Consider the following 7762-nt stretch of genomic DNA (forward strand, 5'->3'; position numbering starts at 1 on the left):
GACTGCCTTCGGCTCAGGTCATGATCCTGGAGTCCCGGGATCGAGTCCCGCATCGGGCTCCCCACTCAGACAAAACCACTATCTCAATGGGTCTTGGTGAACCACGTAGCCCATTCTCCTTCAGTCTTTAAAAATTTCTCATATATTCCTCCAGAAAGTCACTTTCACTGTTCTTTCTGAAACTGATGGACTATAAAAAGCCTTCTGAGACACAAAAGTGACAGAGAATGTCACACAGGGAAGCACGTCTATCCCTCTGTCTAGCCGCCACTGCACTGATTTGGGGACACGTCAGTAAGCTCCTTTCTGTCTCTAGAAAGCTACAATTATGCATTTTCCTTATTCTGTTTCTAACTGTCCTTAAGCTACATGTGCATAAATAAATTCAATCCTGTATTTTTTTCATTTTCCCTCCCCATACGATAATGGAATAGACCAGACAATAACATCTAGACCTAAGCAATGTAGGCTCTTGCCCTCCCCCACTCTTATGCCCTGGTCAGGCAGTGATCTGATTACCCCTTTGCAATTTTTCCACTTCAAGATTATGAGTGTGGACTCTATTCCTTGTTATCTGCACATACATGGACCACAGAAGAAAGAAACAAAATTCTTCCCCAGGACCTAGAGCTGAGCTATCCCAGCGCGAGCTACCCTAGTGAGAAGGCATTCCAAAGCAGTGGAAACAGGAGAGAAACAGCTTTGTTAGCTGCCAAAAGGAATGTGTGTGCAGTTTTATCTAACCAGAATCACTGGCAAATCACTCTAATTTGTTTTATTTCTAATTTTTAATACCTCTATTGAGGTATAATTTATATCCAGTATACTATGCATGTCTAAAGTGTAGAATTTAAGTTTTAACCTAAGTACATGCTTGCAAAACTGTCACCACAATCAAGATAATAAACATACCCATCACCCCCAAATTCCTTTGCAACCGCTCTGTTGTGCCCCCTCTACAATGCCCACCCCCAAGCAACCATCGATATGCGTTCCGTCTCCATATATTTGTTTGTGTTTTCTAGAATTTTATATAAATGAACCATACTGGTATGTACTCTTTTGTCTCTTCCTTCATTCAGACTATTTTAACATTCACCAACTTTTTGCATGTTGCAATAATTGATTTTTTTATTGCTGAATAATTTGTGTGTGTGTGTATGTATGCACCACATATCGTTTATCAGCCTGAGGATGGCTATTTGGGATGTTTCTAGTTTTTGTTTATTACAAACAAAATGGCTATGAATATTCCTGTACAAGCCTCCGCATGGACATCCACTTTATTTCTCTTGGCTAAGCACCTGGCAGTGGAATGGCTGGGCCATATAGAAGGTATATGCTTAACTTGTTAGGAAACTGCCAAACTTGTTCCGAAGTGAACAATTTGATATTCCCACCAGCAGTGTATGAAAGGGCCAGTGTATGAAAGGGCCAGTGTATGAAAGATCCTCTGCATCCTCACCAACACGTGATATGACCTGTCTTTGCAACTGTAGACTTTCTAGTATCAGTGTACTGTGGTACCTCGTTGCAGCTCTGATTCGCATTTCCCTAATGACTACAGATGCTGTACGTCTTTTCATGTGTTACTTGAAACCATCTGTGTATCTTCTTTGGTGAAGTCTGTTCAAATCTTTTGTCCATTTCTATAGGACCGTTTTCTTATTATTGAGCTTTGACGTTTCATTATGTATTTTTGATTCAGGTCCTTTATGAGATACGTGATTTGCAACTATTTTCTTCCAGACTGTGGTTTCTCTTTTCCTTCTCTTTTTAAAAATATTTTATTTATTTATTTGAGAGAGAGAGAGAGCGTGCACAAGCAGAGGGAGCAGGCAGGCAGAGGGAGAGGGAGAAGCGACACCCCGCTGAGCAGGAAGCCCACCTTGGGGCTTGATCCTGGGACTCTGGGATCATGACCCAAGCCAAAGGCAGACACCCAACCGACTGAGCCACCCAGGCGCCCCTACCTTTTCCTTCTCTTAATGTCTTTTTTTTTATTATGTTACGTTAATCCCCATATATTACATCATTGGTTTTAGATGAAGTGTTCCATGATTCATTGTTTGTGCACAACACCCAGTGCTCCATGCAGAACGTGCCCTCCTCAATACCCACCACCGGGCTAACCCATGCCCCCACCCCCCTCCCCCCTAGAACCCTCAGTTTGTTTTTCAGAGTCCATCGTCTCTCATGGTTCGTCTACCCCTCCGATTCTTAATGTCTTTTAAAGAGAGATTCTCTTCCCGCCAGGGCTCTGCTCTGTGAACTCTAGCCACCTGGGCTGACTCCCAGAACCATTTCGGCAGCTCCTTTCTGGCCAGGTTCTCCTCCTGCCACCACAGCCTGACAACTGTCTCCAAGCAGTCAGCCGGAGCAATCGAGCAATCGTAGGGCTCACTGAGCTCCCTTGTCTCCCTCCTCTCAGGCATGGCTGTCCTTCATCACCTGACTTCCAGAGTCTTCAAAACCATTGTTCTTATAATTTGTCAGGATTATTTGGTTGTTTCAAGTGTTAAAATAAAAAACAAATGGAGACCAGCCCTGAGTCAACAAAACCAGTTTAGTCATACAGACAAAGCTTAACTGAACTTATTTTGCAAGACTAACTTCACCTGGATCACTTCTTGTTTATACCTCTGAAAAATCAGAGGCAAAACTTGACCTGTTTCCCAAGGTTGATAAGAGGTAAAGCACTGACCAATTCCGTATCACTTAAGAAAATTCTAATATTATAACCGTTCACGGTGAAGAATAAACAGTCACTGCCTTTTCACTATATAACTTTATATACTTTATAACAATACACACCTGAGCCCCATTCCACGTTTGGTACGAGTGCTCCAGGTTTCTGAACTGTCTTTATGGTGTATGCACAATACATTTGTGCTTGTGATACAGTGGTTTTACTTCGGCCACTGCTCAACTTTTGACACTGCTGAGCAGTCAGATCTCGTCCCTGTTAACTCCATCTTGGAAAGAAATGGAAGCCCCACACCAGAGAACATGCTATGCCGAGGACTATGAAGTGGGTTGAAAGAATTGTCAACTTCGTAACAGAAAAGGGAAAAAGAACGCTAAGACAGCACACAGGTAGCAAACCTAGGCTTTGGGGAACAAGAGGCAAGTGGCTGAGACTATCATAAAGCTTGGATGCTCAGGAGGGGCTCCAGAGAGCTGAAAGTCAACCGTCTTAGGGGCACACAGGTGGCGCTCGTGTCTCAGAGGGGCACAGTGAGGCTGGTTCTGCGAATGCGGGGTAAGTTCCAAGCGGATTCAGCGGCTGCTGCAGAAATCAACTGCCACCGTCCGGGTGAAGAAATGAGAATGAGGTGACACTCACCGGCACAGAAAAGTCCAGAAGGTCTCACGAGCAAACAGGAGCGGTCCCTTCTTCAGGCCTCGGGGCTCTCGCTAGCGCCCCCTATTAGCTGAGTCTAACTCGGAGCGGCTGGAGACCCAGAAACATGGTTTCTAGAAGTTTCGACACTAGCACCACAAAGCGGAGTCTAGAAGGGCGGGCTTCGAGCTGAAGGCTGACAGCTTCATGACTGGCTCCTAGCCACCCCTCTGGCTCCTCAGGAGCCACGCACGCTCTTCTATACCTATGTGAGCTCCCGCACAAGAAACCGAACTGCAGGTTCCCGGCCGACAAGACGCAACTGTACTTCGCATAGAGAAGCCATCCTTGCCCTTACCTGAAAACGATGCCACGCCAAGTCCCAACCTGTGCGGGGTCCGTGTCTGTGGTACCGCGACTTGGGTGAGCTGCGGGCAGGCCCAGCCTCCAGCCACTGCCGGGAGCCTCCTGCAACCCGGTGCCCAGGTGTGGACGATCCCAAGCCTCGGTGATCAAAGATTGGAAAGGGGGCCCTGGCTCTGCTCTTCGTGGGAGCACAGAGGTGCCCAGTTCCAATGCCCTGCTACCTGAGGCCGAGCTTGGCCTCTTTGACCTCTTCTCCAAGGAAGATGGTGCAGGCTCCAGTCGGACCCCACGTAGGTGAGCGGGCAGCGATGCAGGCAGAGTCCGAGAGGCTGGAGCAGGCGTCTCGGGGGCCAAGAAGGCAGGAGGAGGAAGAGGAGGGCCCTCCTGCTCTTGCACTTCTGTGCCAAGCCTCAGAGCCCATCAGCCAGGCCCTGCCGCTCTGCAGGGCTATGGGGACAGGTGGCATGCACTTCGTGCCTCAGGAATTCCCAGTGACATATACAACGCCTGCCGGGACATGCAAACGGTGGCCGTGCACCTGAAGTGGGCAGAGGAAATCCTGCACCTGCGCCTCCCCAACTCCTGCCCTGAGCGGGCCTGGGCCCTTCCCCACGACTCCAGCGCCCCCACAGCCCGCCACTGCCCTGCCCTCTGTCTCCTGGTCTTATCGCTCCAGGGGGACATTTGTGTGTGTTAACTAGACCACGACTGGGAAAAATAATGAATTTAAAGCTCCCTTTCAACAATAATGAGTTCCTTTTAAATAATTCAAAGTAATTAATAATATTATTCTTGTTAATTATTCCTCACATTTGGTCACAGCCCCATCAGAACAGTCTGTTCCTTAATGACTATATTCTAAACTTAGCCTCCAGCAAAACTTGAATAAAATATTAAAGGGAAGGATGAGAGAAAACTGTTACTCTACACACATTTATGCTGATATAGCATACAAATATGTTTGTACACACACAAAGCAAGAAAGAAAATATGCATACCTGCTTGTCTTCATTTCTGTAAATAATCACAAAGATATCTAACCTCCTTTCACTGCCCATTTCATTTTTTCTTTGCCCTCATAAAGAACTACAGCTGTTCACTATTCTTTATGAGGTTAGGTGATCCAAATCTCTATTCCTGAAGGATCTCAATTCTCAGAACATTTTTTTTTCCTTCATTTTCTGTTGTTGTTGCTGTGTTGGTTGCCTATTGGTTCCATGGTGTTAGTAGACCAAAACGGGTATTTGGCAGTGTTCACTTCCAGTTCAATGGAAACAAGTGTCCACTGGGCATCACAATCTCTAAACCAGCAGAGCTCACCACTGGAGATAAAAAGCGAGGATTCCATACGTGAGTTACTGTAATAGTGAAAGGAGCCACTCCTACCTCCAACCTTGGCTGGGAGGCTATGGGAGAGACACACATATATGGACTTCGGTTTCATAGCATCTGCTGCATCCTCTAAGATAAAATCCCATGCTTTCAGGGTCTCTCCTAATGGGAAGCCTAACAGGTCTTCAGGAAGGCCACACCATTGCTTATTAGCCAGCAGCTCTGACTAATGGGAGTATGTGGTAAAACAAAACAAACAACAACAACAAAAACCCAGTGGACTCAATGGACACTAGCCCTCTGCTGAAAGTCTTTGATGTGAAATGAGCTTCCCAATCAGAAGCACTATGGTGTGGAATTACCGGGATGGTGAATTAACGCAGAAACATTATGGGCAAGGAAGGCAGGTCAATAGTGAGAACATCTATCTGTTCCAAAGAAGACAAACCTCTTGGCCCTCTGAGCGGGAAGAGTTTTGCCAGCAAGGGGCTGGCTGGTCTGCAGGGGAACGAGGCTCTACCCAAGGCTGGTGCCACGTGAGGTCCGCCGCTGTGTCAGCCGTGGTGAAGGGAAGTTCATGTGACTGAACCCGGAAAAAGAACTTAACGATAATCAATATTCTCTATTTTTATTTTTATTTATTTTTTTAAAGATTTTATTTATTTGCGAGAGAGAGAATGAGAGACAGAGAGCATGAGAGGGAAGAGGGTCAGAGGGAGAAGCAGACTCCCTGCTGAGCAGGGAGCCCGATGCAGGACTCGATCCCGGGACTCCAGGATCATGACCTGAGCCGAAGGCAGTCGCTTAACCAACTGAGCCACCCAGGCGCCCCCAATATTCTCTATTTTTAAAGATTAAAATTGGAATGGGTTATTTTAGCAACCCCCCCCCACCCCCGCCGTCTCCATCCGGGGGCTCGTGAGCAGAATCCTACTGGCCATCTTGGTAAAAGAAGTCCATAAAGCTTTGGGTCAGCACACACCTCATTTTGCTGCCACTGTTTAACCCTTGAAAAACCTTCAGAGAGAATTTCAGTTGTATTTTACATCCTTTTGTAGGCTCAGGGAGTCGTGTACGATTTTCAGGCTTTCGAACTCGAACACTTATTTTTCTGTGATGCCGCCGCACGAAATCCAGCTTAAGGCTGGTCTGTCTGGAAGGCCTGGGGCCCTACTGCACAAACAGACTTGTGAATGACATTTGGGGCGAAAGTAACACTATGGATGGGCTTTCTGAGGGGCTTGAGCCCCCTCCGGGCTCCTGAGTTTTTTCCTTGTGCTTTCAGTGTCAGGAATAATTCATTTCCAAGAGTAAACGACATGAAAACAGGTCTGTAACAACCAGAAACCCTCTCAAAGCAATTGAATCGTTTCTCCTTTTAAAGGGCAGAATGTGAAATTCGGTGGGAATCCAAATGCCATGTCAAGCTGTCCTCGCCAGAAGATGATTCTTTGCAACATACCGTCCCCTGACTTAGCCAGGGAAGGAAAGAACGTGACTGGGTCCGATCAGAACTAGAGTCTCCCGCACCCCCCAGAAAAAAGAACTGGAGTCGCCCATTTTTACATGGAGCCTAAGGGAAGGTTAAAAGTTCTAAATACCGTCTGTGGATGTGGTGGTGAATAGGAAGTAAGGGCACCTGAGGAGCCCTTGAAGCTATAAAATGGCACAGAACTACAATATGATGGTGATATTAAGGGGAGCTGCATTAGCTCTAAGATGAGAACCCATGATGGCTTGAATAGATTTGTGGGAAAGGCCGTCCGCTTTCTATCTGGTTCTGTTCCAAGTTAATATTCCCATGTTACCACACCTGCTATTGAGGTGAACACAGAGAACCAGGAACATGGTCTTCCTGGAAAAAGAGGAGGTGCATCTCTACCTAATTCACTATTTTTACAGTCTTTTGTTTGGGTGCCATTAGGCTTTTTACAAATGAAAGACTTCCTGACATGTGGGTAAATATTAATAAATCAACCCATGACGTTTATAAAGGACAAAATACGTCGCTCCCATCCTCTGCTTCCAACTTCGCAAACAGGACCTGAGGCGGTGAGGTTAAATAATTTTCTGGAGGCCAAGCAGCCAGAACTGAGCAAAGGGGACCTGCTGTAGATGGTTTTGCTTCCTTTCAAATCTGGGAGCTTACCATGTGGATGTGTTTGTTCATACACATCTGTACTGGTTTGAGGAGATGAGTGGGTAGAAGTTAGTTCTTCCTCCCAGGAACAGGTTTTCATGACAGAGTTAGGATCTTATAGGCACATTCTCATTTCACATTTGCTGATATTATTTATATTTGGTATTTGACACTAGTAATAAACACACACCCCAAACAGTACAACTAGACACTGTAATTCCCTGATGAGACCCTAATTTAATCACCTAGGACACAAACACTGCGCCAGGTTGAAACACTTGAAGCATTAGCTGCTCATTTTCCTATCTACCTTTCAAGCTGTCACGGGGACCCTGCTCTCCTAACTTTGTCTGGTCCTGGAGAAAACACAGGCCTGCCTCAACACACCTTCCTGAATTTGATGCTGCTGAGACCATGGGCCCCACTCTGAGGAGGAATTTCTTGATTTGACTGTTCCAGTCAGTAACTATGCACTTCCCCAGGGATTAACTCACAGGGATTTTAACAGCATCAGCCCCCCACCCCCACCCCAAAGCAGTGCGGTCCAAGGAATGCCTATGACAGAACCCTTGGGAGGGAGA

This window comes from Neomonachus schauinslandi, chromosome 7 (genome assembly GCF_002201575.2).
Source record: "Neomonachus schauinslandi chromosome 7, ASM220157v2, whole genome shotgun sequence".
Classification (NCBI taxonomy): domain Eukaryota; kingdom Metazoa; phylum Chordata; class Mammalia; order Carnivora; family Phocidae; genus Neomonachus; species Neomonachus schauinslandi.